The sequence below is a fragment of the Pogona vitticeps genome, chromosome 1 (assembly GCF_051106095.1).
Source record: "Pogona vitticeps strain Pit_001003342236 chromosome 1, PviZW2.1, whole genome shotgun sequence".
NCBI classification, from domain to species: Eukaryota; Metazoa; Chordata; class Lepidosauria; order Squamata; family Agamidae; genus Pogona; species Pogona vitticeps.
In genome coordinates, this window is record NC_135783.1 from 221,831,484 (window position 1) to 221,845,899 (window position 14,416).

The window sequence follows — 14,416 nt, forward strand, 5'->3', positions numbered from 1 at the left end:
GGGGGCTGAAAATGATCACTGTGGGTGATTGGAGGAGGAGGATCCCTGCACCGGGGGGGGGGGCAGAGAAGCATACATATATGCAGATAAGCACTTTAGAGAGAACCATGCCTATAAGAATTTAAACAAAACAATTTTCAAGTTTGAATGCGCACCAAGCCAAAAGTCTTTCATTGATGCTGTCATGTCTTCTCTGTTCAATTTGTTGTAGTAAAATCCCTGCATAGCATTTTCCAGTTAAGCCAGAATTCTCCTACAGTTACCTCTGCACTACATACCTCTGGTGGCCCCTACTTCTTTTTCCATCTATTCCACGTCTGTCTTCTTTTCCCACTCTATTAATTTCCACTATTTTATGAACACTATCTTGCTGATTTCTGCTCCTCCCCTTCTGTGTTCGCTCTCACTTTCTCAACATGTGAGCCTTTAGGACCCCTGCAAATTCCTCCTTTGGTGCCTTCCTTTCAACTTTGATCTTTCTCCAATCCAATCCTAATCAATTTTTAAGATATTGTCAGTGTTACATAAACTGATTACATTATTAAAAAGGCCCTTCCTCCAGTCCATTGCTGACATAGATGCTGAACACAATCTGTATAAAGGCATTCACCACCTCTGCATTCTAGTATATTTTGAGCAAATGTTGAACACTGCTTATGATAACCAATGCATTGTAATTTCTCAGGTTGCGTTTCATGGTTAAGAATTTGGTTGATACAATATGAAAAAAATGATTTATCGTGGTATTTTCATATGTTCTAACTTGGTATTTGTCAGACTTGATGCATGTCTTGTCCTAAGCTGGGTTTTTTTTTTAATGGTCAAAGTATAGCGTAAAATAAGAACAGGATAAGATTCAGTTGATTGATTCATTTTGCATCTCTAAGAACTAATGTATTATGAATGACAGTAAATAAACATGAACTATTCATGGTAAAGATTAGTATTCTGACAACTGCCAAAGGAAAATTATGATATGAACCTGTAATTTTGTTATAAAAAGTAGTTCTTTTATTTTGTAATATTTTCCATTCACGTTTGTTAATACTTTTAAATGAATTAATGAGCATGACTATTCACCTTGTGATGTATGTGTTTGCTAACTTAAAAGGCAATCTCTGTACTAATATTCATTATTTAAATATAAATGCATTATTTATATATAAATATTCATAAACCAATATTTGTAGAAAGTTGTAATTAGAGTTGGCCCATTGAGTATTGGAACTTACATAGGTGTTTACTCACTAAATTTCTAGTACTTCAATGGTGCTACTCTAAATTCAAATTGCTACTGAATTTTAGCCATTGTGTGTGAATCTGGCAGAAGAATGACACTCAAAATGGTGTACAACACAAAGAAAACAACAAGCTTATCATTTACTGTTGATCAGTATTTGCATAATGCAATAAAGCAATTTTTAAATTATGAAAACTGGCTGTGCAAATTTACCTATGGACCACAGCTTTTCAGTCAAACTGTCAGTCTTCTTTCTTAAAAGAAAATCTTGAAAATCTTTTTTATGATTGCCAGTTGTTTTCAAGACAAAAATAGTGCTACTGCATTTTATGTCTTTTCCAAAAAAAAAAGCTGTTTGTGGAGCCTTTCCACTTAGAATACACTCTTCAAGTACACCTGTGTTGACAGTGCAGGAAAGCAGGTTGACTCTTGCATGAACAAATAACTATTAAATGCAAGATAGAGGAAGACAAAAGGATTCCACCCACCCAGTTCACAACTGAACAAAGTGAAGCATGTCCCTGTTTATCTCCCAACGTCCACTTGCCAAATAATCAAAGCTAACATGCATGAGCAGGACAAATGTGTACTTAAGGAATGTTTGCTTCCATGTCGCTTCACCTTGAATTACACTGTAGTTCTGGACAAGTTGTAGATTTCTGAGAAGCTGTATCCCAGAACTCAATAGTTTGTAGCAGGTGAGAATATGTGCTGTTTGTATACTGCTCCTGGCTTCTTCTTGAAATCACTCTGTGACATATACGAGTGCTAGTTACATTTTAATGATAGAAAGTAAGATTAGGACATGGGAACCTAGCATGTCATTTGTGTGCCAGCAAACAAATGACATGCAAACAAAATTCACATTCAAGTGACTATTTAACTGAAAACATAGCTGATCAGTAAATCAACAACTGATAGTCACAATAGTGAATTTATTAAGCGGTACAGAAAGCTGAAAGCTAATTCAAAAGCTCATTCAAGCTACAGATAATGGCTTTTGTTTGTCAATTTAAAAACTTAAAAGTCAGACAGATAAATAATATGATAGTGTCTCTAGGGAATCAACGGATTAAATATAAAATATTACACAACAAAGTACACCTTATCGGAATAGCCTTTGCCTTGTATATCAAATTTTTTTTTGTAAGATCACCCTGCAATACGGAATGTACTCCAATATCTCACATTCATTTTCAAATTTATATTTAAGATGCTGTGTATCAGCCTAATTATGATTTCAGTTGCCTCTCTACCGGGGTAGATCAGCTTGGAAAGATCTGTGATAAGTGAGATCCCTTTGTGATGGCCAATAACATGAAAAGTTTTGTAATCCAATTTGACATGCTTGTGAAACAGTTCCCCTTCCAGTATTAAACTAATTTCTCTGTTCTTCTTGCTTGATTACTGCACCAAAGAATTTATGATCTGCTTCCACCCTGTATGTTACCTATTTTTTTTCACCCATTAAAACCACCTATGGTTGTTATATCCTCATTGCAAACTCTAGGGATGTGATGAGTCCTTGCCAAATGTCTTGTTCTTGTTCATTTTCTGAGTTTCCCTATGCAGAGCCTCCCCACCAAAACTTCCCCTCTGTCAGTTCTCAAGAGACCATGAGATGCTGCTGTTGTTTTGTGCTTAGCTGCTGCTTTTCTCTTCAGCAAATAGGCCTCACATCTGGCAGGTTTTCTTCTCTGTCCAATGCCTCACTGGGCAAAATTGGCTTCAGCTCTTCTCCCCCAAGGGCTTCCTTTAGGGTTTTGTCTGCTGGACCACTGAGTTTCTCCTATTTACTGCCTCCGCCTGAGCTACAAAATATCATCTTCCTCTTCTGGAAGATGACTGATCAAGATGAGGCCTGATGTAACTTGTCTCTTGGATGAACATCAGACAAAGAAGATGCCATTCTGCACAGAACTTGTAATAATTGTGCACAGATGGTTACTTCTTCTGGAAAAATTGGCCATAGAATCTCTGAGGGGTAGGTGGAAACCTTGCTGAGAAAATTATTAATTTTTGTTTTCATCTGTGTGTGTGTGTGTGTGTGTGTGTGTGTGTGTGTGTGTGTGTGTGTGTGTGTGTGTGTGTGTGTGTGTGTGTCTCCAAGAACAAGAAGCTGAGAGATTCACAACTCCCACTCTCAGGACTTAAGACTGAAGAGAAATCTATTAACTCTTAACCTGTCACCACAACACTAGAGAAATAGTTCCCAATTTTTTCAACACAATCTCTCTCTCTTCTTAATTTATGAGAAAACTTCATGCTTTGCCGTTAAGCGAAAACTTCGAAAAGTGAAAATAAAAAACCTTTCAATGCATTCCAATGGGCTTAAAACTCACCGTCCATATGGTGGCCATTTTCGCTGCCTGTATAGCAAGGAATCTGTCCCTAAACACAGCGGGGAGCCATTTTATTTACCCGGTGGCCATTTTGAAACCGCCGATCAGCTGTTATAAAACATTGTTTTGCGAAGATTCGGTTCCTGAAGCAGGAAACTGATCATTGCAAAGCGAAATTCCCCCATTTAGACCATGGTTTTGCGATCGCAATTGCAATCATAAAAAGATTGTCGTAATGCGGATTTGTCGTAATGCAGGGCAATCGTAAAGCGAGGCACCACTGTGCATGTGTTCTTAGATTATCATTTGTAGCCAGTGCTTTAAAAATAAAAACAAATTTGTAGAGTAACTTTATTAAGGTTGTTTAAACCCTTATGTGAGATACAGTCTAATTACATTAAACATGGCCAAAAACAAATTTTGTGGAATGACAGGCATGGGAAAATTAATGGGTCTAGTAATGTCATAGCTAGGTTTACTGTACTGTGTTCAAAATCTGTATAGCACTGTTGGGTTTCTTCCAGATTACTGTCCAGAGGCAGGGAGGTTGCACATGTGACATGATGTTACTTCTGAGGGATTGACACTCTATTAACTCGTGCCCACTGAAAAGTCCTATCATCATGTTCTTTTCTTGGAAACTCAAAACCATGGCTTGCCTCTGTTGAATCATTCCACCTCTTATTTGGTCTTCTTCTGTTTCTGTTACCTTCAACTTTTCCCAGCACTATTGTCTTTTCCATTGAGTGTTATTTTCACATCATGTACCCTAAGCATAATATCCTCAGTTGAGTAATTTTTGCTTCTAAGGAAAGTTCAAGCTTGATTTCATCTACCATCCACTTATTTGTCTTTGTGACAATCCATAGCCTCCTTAAAGCTCTCCTCCGACATCATATTTTAATTGATAATGTTTTTAATTAATTGTGGATTTTAGATATTTTTGTATGCAGTCTTGGGGTTTCCCACTAAGGGGGAAGGGTGGGATATAAATGAATAAATAACACCACCCCAGGTTGGCTGTCTTCACTGTCTGTCTTTCACATCCATATATAGTAATCAGGAATATCACAGCATAGAATAACTTAATCATGATTTCTGCTGACATATCATCATCATCATCTTAGAACTGCAGAACTGGAAGGGATCTTATGGATCATTGAATTTAGCCTTTATGAAGAAAGCACAGTGGGGAATCGAACTCAGAACCTCTGGCTCTGCAGTCAGATACCTAAACCACTGAGCTCTCCCAGCAGTTCTGTCCTTATGCAACATTTCTTTGTGGTTTGTGGTATGGCTACCAAAAAAAAAAAAAAGCTTGGCTACCAGTGCCATATGCCAAACATAACAAATGTCCTTCACTGCCACAATTGTTCTCCATCTATTGTAATGCTATAATTCACCTCACTTGGACATTACATTTGAAGACAGTTGAAAAGCATTATCTACAGCAAAATACAGCAGCATGGATATTGGTGTGTGCTATAGTTCCCCCCCCCCCCGTATTTCACTGAATGCTTATGGGCTTTTGAGTAAATTTCAGAGTTAGATGTTCTAATGGGAGTAATCAAATTAGCAAGCATGAGAAGCAGAACTGGTAGTTATATATTTCCAGAGCACTATCCTTAGCAAAGTAGGCTCCTGATTATAGTGTTCTGGAAATATATATAGATACCATTGGGAAGGTTCAGCCTCTCATGGAGAGAAACAGAGTGAGGGACACCGTATATATGCAATCTGGTGTAGTAGGTAAAGCATTGTTATGCATCTGCATCCTACATGGGCAGGTCCTATGTTGTTGTTACATGCTGTCAAGTCACTTGAGACTTATGGCAACCGTAACTGGGTTTTCAGGTTATGTGAGGTTTTTAAGGAATGTTTTACCATTACTACCCTTCCCCAATGAATTTTCAGGGACAAGTGAGGATTTGAACCCAGGTCTTCTGCTTCCTAGTCCAATGCTTTACCCACTAGATTATATTTCCTATATATGGCTTTCCTCACTCTGTTTTAACCCAAATATCTCTTGTTTCTGTCTATTTATTTCAGTTTACTTTTAGTCAAAGTGTATAGGTTGATTGCTTCTTGTTTTCTAAATGGATGCCTATGACATTTTTCAAACTTAGGGAATGGATTGTATAAAATTGTATATATTGCTTTCTTGTTCTATCATTTTAAATATTGATGTTGCTGTTTTAAATGGTTTTATTGCATTTGCAAGCTACCTTAGATCAAATATATTTGAGAGGTCGCTTAGATGTTTTTGAAATAAGTGAATAACATCCCATTAAATAAAGAGTTGGTTGTAGGGTGCCAAAAAGCAGGAGGAGGGAGAGGAATATCCTGTCCAAAATAAATAAAGGAAGTGTCCATATACTTAAGTGAAATATGTTTCTCTAGCAGACTGGCAGAAACCTTGCTGTACATCTAGAGAAAAGTGTTCTCTTAACTCATGTTTATTATGGACACTTGCTCATAATTCCAGATGTGTGTCTGAAGAGAGTAGTCAAATATCTTTAATGATTTCCCTGAAACAAGCAAAATTTGACCATTTAATGTTTTATTTAACAAAGATTTTTTTTAAAAAAAAACAACAACTCCAAAACCCATTACATTACCTTCTAAACACATTTATAAAAGATAGTGTACTTTCTGAATAAAGTTAAATTATGCTTGAATCTACTGCATGAAATGGAATGGGTACAAATAATGAATGAAATAGTTTCTGTTACAATGGCACTCTATCTTTATTATTTGCAATGGATGCACTTTTTTTTTCTTGGTGAGCAGATTGTATAAATTGTATTCTTCATGGTTGTAGAGAATAAAAATGGGTTTATTATGTTTGATTTTCTTCCATTATGAACTTCATTGTCCTTCAGAACTGACTTTTGATGCTTACTTACCTCAGATTCTACATACGTGAGAACAAATCAGAAAAATATTGCTTCAGAGATACAATTTTGGCATTTTTAAAAATGGTGTAGTAGTTTTTCAGGTTATGTAGAAGAGAGTAGGATAAGCTATTCATTAATTCATGCATTCAACTTGTATACCACCCATTTAGCAAAATCACTACTTGGGTGGTATACAACAAAAATTTTACAAAAAGTAAGTGGTAAAATCAACTAGAGAAAGACTAAAACTATCCTTGCAAATAATTAAACAAGACAAGCAGCAAAATAAAGGCTACTCAACATACTATGTGCCTCTCCTTCTTCCTCTTAATTGGGGACAATCGCCCCCAAAGCTTCCCTAAAAGGCTTTTTTTCAGCAGCTTTTTAAAGGTGTGAAGGGTGGGCACCACTGCTGAGAAGGACCAGGTTTTAGTTGGTATTGGCCTTTCTGTAGGTCTCTCTTCCTCAAGCTGCTTTAGACTCTTTTTCATGTGTCAATATTTTCATGGGTTGATGTTATATTGATTATTTTATTTTATTTTCTGCTTTTGTATTGTTTGTCTTTATACTTTTTTTAATGGTACAGTATTATGTAAACCACCCAGAGTGGCCTGGGTTGCCAGATGGGCGGTATAGTAATAAAATAAAATAAAAATGTTATTGAAGGAATAAATAAATACTCTTAATGAAGTTTTAGAAACTGAGGATCTATGCGAGGTAATCACATACACACGTTTAAGACAAAGCAAAAGAAGAGGGAGTAACGTGTAGAAGTTATGAGGAAAGTTTTATACAAATAAATTAAATTATAGGGAGAAAACAGTACACACTGTTCTTATAGAACTGCTCTATGTATTTATGAAAATACATGGTACGGTATTTATGAAAATGTAGTAATGTAGACTTTATGTGGGTCTGATTGAGTCAGTCTCAAAGAATGACACCCCCCCATGCCAGGCCCTGTATTGCAAGATCTGAGGTGCTGACCCGTTTGGCCCCTCTTTCTCCCAAGTGTGCTGCCTAAAGTCTACTATTAATCACCCCCCATTGCCACACTACCCACCTAGCCATTACTATTCTCTTGAACATGACCTTGCCCTCCAATATGCCCTTTGAGCCCATGGGCCATCCATTTGGTAGAGGTGTCAGTTTTGGTAAGGAGTTTTCAATTGTTTTATTTATTTGTGTAGATATAATTGTTATTTAAAAAAAAACATGCAGCCTGAGGAGACCTGCATGTTTTCTTTTAGAGAAAGTATTAGTTATGTGGTCCTTTGGATTCCATCAAAGACCTTTATTATTATAATTTTTAAAGTTATACTTCCGGCTACAGATGTGGAAATTTGTCAGTTTCATTCTTTTTGATTCTTTCTGATTTTTGTTTTTATTGGGTTGTTTATTTATTTATTTATTTTATTTATTTATTTATTCAATTTATATGCCGCCCAAACTACCCAGAGGTCTGTTATAGTGCCCCTCTCACAGAAATTAATTAATATTTCTATGGACATTTTTTTGAAACATATGCATTCTTTTACTCATTTTTCAAATGTGCATAATGCATATAAATACATTTTTACTCATGCTTGTTTTTCCAATTGTGTTTTTCTAAAAATTTGAAACACCACGTAAGGTGCCCCACACCTGTACATCTGGTGCGAAATGTTTTCTGTTCTTCTGGTAGCCTTGAGAGGTGCAAAATATTTCCACATGTCAGTATGGAGATATTTCTTTTCTTACCTCTGGTAAACAACTGAAAAAGCATAAAGTGTACTCATTGAATATTTGATCTTAACTGTGATGGTTTGGTATTGGCTGCTGCACTCTAAAACAAACTTTGGGAGGAGATAAAAATGCTATAAGCACTAAAGTATAAGGAAGGCATACGTAGACTTTGAAGAAAGTTTTGAAAAACAAAACCCCCAGACTAATGACTTTAAAGGGCCTGTCAAGCAGCTCATGAGGGAGAAACTTACTTTGTCCTGAGGGAGCTTGTCAGATGTTTGGTCAGTCAGTGTTCTTTCAAGTGTTAATGAAGAGAAAAGGAAGCCTCAAAAGGTTCAGAGGTTTCAAAGAAAGTTGAGAAAGTGTGGCTAAGACAATTGTAACTGTCACTGTCCAAAGCTTTTAAAATGGTATTCATCACAACTTTCGAAAACGGCAAAAAAACAAAACAAAAACACAAAACTGACAAGCCTTCCTTGTTATCTATCAGTAAGGTTGAATTTACTTCAATCTTTGTTTCAGAAGAAATAAAGAGAGTAAGCTGATAAATATAGTCCCAGAGGACTGTTTTCCAGTGGAAAAGAACTATATTGCTCGAAGAAATAAAAGAATTCTAAATTAACAGCAACACAGATTCTGCCCTAGTCATCTTATTTTAAATGAATCTGTATTCTCTTCATTCATCTTGTGAAAGTTTTCGTCCATAGGACAGATTTTTAGAAAGTTTCAGAAGAAAAACCTATGGGAACGATGGATTTCTGGTCTTATCTTGCTTGGCTCTCTGTAATATGAGAGGATAACAATAATATAATAGACAAAATCCTGTTGCATAATTTTGCATCAGCATAACCTGGATTTGGAGCCAGAAGCATTTAATTCACACTAATTAAAAGCTTCCTATCCCCAACCCCTAGAACTTCCTTTTGCCCCAGGAAGCCTTTGGACATGGTTTGGGAGCTCATGAATCTAAAGTTCAGAAGACATCCCTGAGCAGGTATTGGGAACCAGTGGGGGACTAGCTTAAAGAGACTGGAGACAAGGGAACAACAAAAGGTCTCATGCAAGGATGACAACATGAAGCTGTATTCTCTCACATCCCACAAGAAATGTAGGTAAAAAAACCCCTCAAGCCTTGGGTCCTGAGTTCATATGTCAGTGGTCTTTTCAGGGCACTCCTTCCCATAGACAACATTTACCTCATTTCCTAAAATTTCATGTTTTTCTTCAAAGGAATCTTTGCACCTCTTCAGTGCACTGTTTCACTCTTCTCTTTATTCTACCCGGATCTGATAGTATACTCCCCTGTTGATCTTTCAGCCTAAGAATTCTAGGCTTAAATTTCCCTTTGATTTGATGGATTTTATCAGTGAAATAGGATAGTGGGCATGGTGTTGCTAAATTCTACCAAATTTCTTGTTTGGTCATTCAGTCTGATTTAACCCTTTAGTCACAACTACAATCAGGTTTACATAGCTGAAGCATTTAACGCATTCTGTTGGACATAATACTAAATGCTTTGTAGTTTCAAACCCTGGAAACTCTTGCCTAAGTCATTGTGTTGTTATGTTATGTGCTGAGAACACATATTATGTGTTGTTATGACATGAAAGCCCTATTATGGCTTTCAAAGTTAAATATTTTAAAAAGTGATTTTATCAGTTCAACATCCCCATTAGCTTCCATGGCTGAACCCTGTGTCTAGACTGTCATTCTATCCACAACACCACACTGGGCACCCCTGTGTCATTACTATGACTATAAATCCTTCTAAACACTCTATATTTATTATTTTTTTATTTTTATTTATTTTATTTATATCCCGCCTATCTAGTCAGCTCAGGACCACTCTAGGTGGCTAACAATCAGAACATTATACATACATACATACATACATACATACATACATACATACATACATACATACATACATACATACATACATACATACATACATACATACATACATACATACATACATACATACATATGCATACATATATACATATATATACCCAACTATCTCAGTCTATACCAAGGAGAGACCCACCTCTCAGTCCCATTACCTTCATGGATGCATTTAGTGAGGACACAGGAAAGGAACGTATTTGTTGCTGCTTTCAGACTTTGGACCTCCCTCCCACAGGAGGCCAGGCTTGGACCATCTTTGCTGCCCTTCTCTTTTCTCTTGTCTTAATGACTGGCTGCCTGAGTGGGCTTCTTAAATGGATTCTTCTGCCTTAACTGCTTTGAATATATTTTAGTGTTGCTTCTGTATCCCATCTTTTAGTACGATATTTATTTGATCTATTTTAATATTTGTATACTTATTGTTTGTAGTTATAAATATTGCAGTTTAATGATGTAAAATGCAATATTTACATCATTAAACAGCTTGGGCCCAGGATACCTGAGGGACTGCCTCCTTCAATATGAACCTACCCGGAAGTTAAGATCTAGCCAGGGGGCCCTTTTGAAAGAGCCATCCCTCAAGGAGGTAAGAGGGATGGCTTGTAAACAAAGGGCCTTTTCAGCAGCTGCCCCCAGACTATGGAATGCCCTCCTGACTGAGATTCGTCTGGCGCCGACGCTGATGACATTTCGGCGCCAGGTCGAAACCTTCCTGTTCCAGAAGGCTTTTAACTGAAATAATATTAGCTGTGGGTCTGATGGCAATTTTATATATATTTTAATTGTATTTTAATTGTACATATCTTTATTGTATTTTAAATGCTGTAAGCCGCCCAGAGACCTTTGGGTAGTGTGGGCGGCATATAAGTTAAATAAATAAATGTAAGCCGCTTGGTTCCTTCTTAATTTTATATAAGTAAATAAGTAATTAAATAAGTAAATAAGTAATTTGATCCCATGCACTAGAATAAAGTGATCTGTATCTATTTGGGATCATTTTGTTCAATTAATTTGTTCAGCCAGATTTGAATATGAATATCTGCAAGGAAAACTATCAAAATTTTAAATTAAACTTTTTGTCTATACTTAAGTCAATCTCTCCCTCTCAGTATTTCCTTAAATATGTATTTAAATAGTAATGGCTTCTTCTCACACGCCAGCATTCCTTAAAAGGACAGAGGCTGCAAATTTTTAATTTCAGGAAATGTCAGGTAGCATTATACTACAGAGGTGACATTATCCAGTGGAGAAATGGAATATGTCACTTCATGCCTACATGTAATACACTTTAAATTGAACTAAGTTGTTTCAGTCCTTTGACATTTCATTCCTTCAGTTGTGAAAAGCCAAATGCTGAGATATTGAATCTGTGGCACGCTTTTGCCACATGTTTTCACAAGCAAGGATACTCCAGAGTGCCCCATCTGGGTAAATGGGACTTGGCCTATCCCACTTTCCCCATGAAAAAAAGAAAGTCATGACTCTGGAGAACTGGTGTGAGATGTTCTGGTGTGGTGAAGCAAATGAGTTGTGGCTGCCAGTTTGTTTAGAAGAAACATCTACTTTGATCTTAGCTTTTAAGTATCTGTACTGAAGATTCTCTTACGACGACGTGTATGAGATAGGAGACAGCAAAGTAGTGGGATTATTAGCAACACTGAAGGGGGAAGGGATGTTTGGTTAGTAGCTTCACTGTTACCTGATCACTTCCTTGTGTGTTATGTTTGCCGCCTACACTGTCTGGAACATTGGCATGAACAACAACAAAATTAAATAGCCAAAGTTCTTCAAAAATAAAATTCAACAGTTGGCATTTTGTTTTGTTTATATTTTGTTTAATTTTATCAGTGTTAAATACCATCTCCACTTTGTTTTGTAACCATTCTCTTTCATTCTGACATGCTTTTTTAAACTCTTCTGTTTCATACATTTTCCCATTCTTCTTTATCTATTTTTCCTAAATCTGCCTCCCTTATTATTTTTATCCCTCTTAACTGATCTACCTCTTCTGTCAGTATTCTATAAATATTACCAATTCTCCCCTTCCTCTTTTTTCTCTTTACCTCATTCACCATATTTTTATGATATGTTCAAACTTTGTCAATTGCCTATCCTGTAGTTTATTTTTTCTCCACTTCCAACCATTGTTCAAATTTAGCCAATTTAAATTTTCTTTTCTTAGCTCCGAATTCTGAATAACTGCTGAAGTCCTAGGATAATTGGCAGATTCTTATGTGTATGCTTCATACATGTTTTATTAATATTTGATATAGGCTAAATAAAATTAGGTTTTTCAGTATGACAACAGAAGTCAGAAATTAACTGACCACAAATGTAACGATACAAGAAAATATAAGGGAGGCACAGTGTGTGTGGGGGGTAACCTTTGGCACTCCGGCAACTGAGCATCCTGACAGGAGTGGGACTGATGGTCTGCTAAGTGTGATTCTCTCATACTTTCAAGTTCAGGGTGCTTACTTGACTGGAGCAACCAGACAGAGAGGGGGAGGACACCCAGATAGACAAGGGCCACTTAGTGAAGGGGGAGGGGGAGGAAGCTGACTTGCAACTGGAGGCCATAAAACAGGCTTTAGAGGAAGCCATGGGGAGATCAGATGGCCGGGCACTAGAAGAGAGTCCACAGAGTCAACGGAAAAAGTGGCAGAGGTGTGGGTGATTGGGACTATGTATATTATAAAGATCCCTGGACAGGGGTCCTGGTCTAGTTCTAAGTCTCTCTTCTCCAGGCCATGGAATTGAAGGAAGCCCACTCAGCACTCTTCTGCCAAGAATTACACCACCAGCCTGTTCCAGGCCAAGCAGGCCCCACTCTAACCCAAAGGTGATGCTGGAGGTGGAAAAGGCAGAAAAGAGCGGCAGTGGTGTCTCCAACATCAGCAGCGTCAGTTGCCACTTACACCACAGTGGCCATGAGTTCCAAACTTGCTTGGGCTGTGGCTTATAAGCCCTTCCTCCTGAAAGTTCTCACCTTTAGACCCCTATGGTGGCCTTCACTAAAAGAGACTAAAGATTGACACAGAATGCATGGAGTTGGTGGTTACATGGGGTGGAGAAAGCTTGTGTCTTTTGCATCTTAGAAACAGTATTTATTGTGTCAGCACCCCAGTCATAGGGGTGGTGGGGTGCTCACACAATGAATATTTAAGATGCAAAAATCTGACTATGCAATAGAATTATAAACTATATGGCATGCACATGCTTTGACCTACAAGGTCCTTTTCAGCACTTGGATGGAAAGTGACAAACACAATTACTATAATACAGGCTCAAATCCTATTGCCTAGCATAGTAAATTGCAATAGACTAGGCCTATTGAACCAGTGGGTATTTGCAAAGGAAGTTCAATTCATTCAAATGGGCCTATTTTAATTGAAACTTATTTTAGCATAGTAAACCATAGTTAGGGTAGCGTTTGAATCAACAGACCATATGGAGAAATTGACTCACTAAACCACTGGTTCTTAACCTTTGTTACTCAGATGTTTTTGGACTGCAACTCCCAGAAGCCTTCACCATCAGCTCTGCTGGCTGGGGTTTCTGGGAGTTGGAGTTCAAAAACACCTGAGTAATGAAGGTTAAGAACCACTGTACTAAACCACCATTGATTCAGTGGGTCTCCTCTAGTGCAATTTACTATACTGAGCAACAGAATTTTGGCCAGATTCAGCAAAGCAAAAATAAATATGTTCAAAATACAAAAACCATATGAGGTGAATAGTATCTTGCATGGTTTGTGTATTGCAAGCTGGTTTTATGTCTACCTCAGGGATGTGGGGTGAAGAGGAAATCCAAACCCCATCAGACTAGTTGAGTTGTTGGGTACAGCTTTCAGTTAGTTCTTGTAAGAAGAGCATATATGTCTCTGTGCTTCACCTGTACCATTTAAGGAAGATCATTACAGTACCTTTATCTAACAGTTTCCTTCGTATTTTAAAGCTATGCATTTTCTGACTGACGCCTATTTAGTCAAGGGCACTGTAAAAACACACATGAAGACATTTCAATGTTTGATGTTGGCACAGCAGTGGCCTTTGTGCTCAGCAATCTGAACACATGTAGCATAACTATTTTTTAAAAACACTTTCCAGAATTCATTATGATGCTGGAGATATTAATCTTTTTGATCCCCTTATTGAAAAAAATATAAGAAAATAAAGAAAGACAAAGGAAAGGTAAAAGAAAAGGAAAAACCTATTAGCTGTCTCTCTCCCCCACATTCTCTATAATGCAAGGACAAGATCTAGTGTGAGAATCTAAAAAAACTAATAACTAAACTTTTTAAT

The 14,416-nt window shown here is 37.2% G+C and overlaps 1 protein-coding gene across 5 annotated transcripts in view; it reads left to right on the plus strand.

The window, feature by feature from the left end:
* Positions 1-14,416, plus strand: part of LRP1B (LDL receptor related protein 1B) — a 1,166,776-nt gene that overhangs the window by 498,595 nt on the left and 653,765 nt on the right. The window lies entirely within an intron of this gene.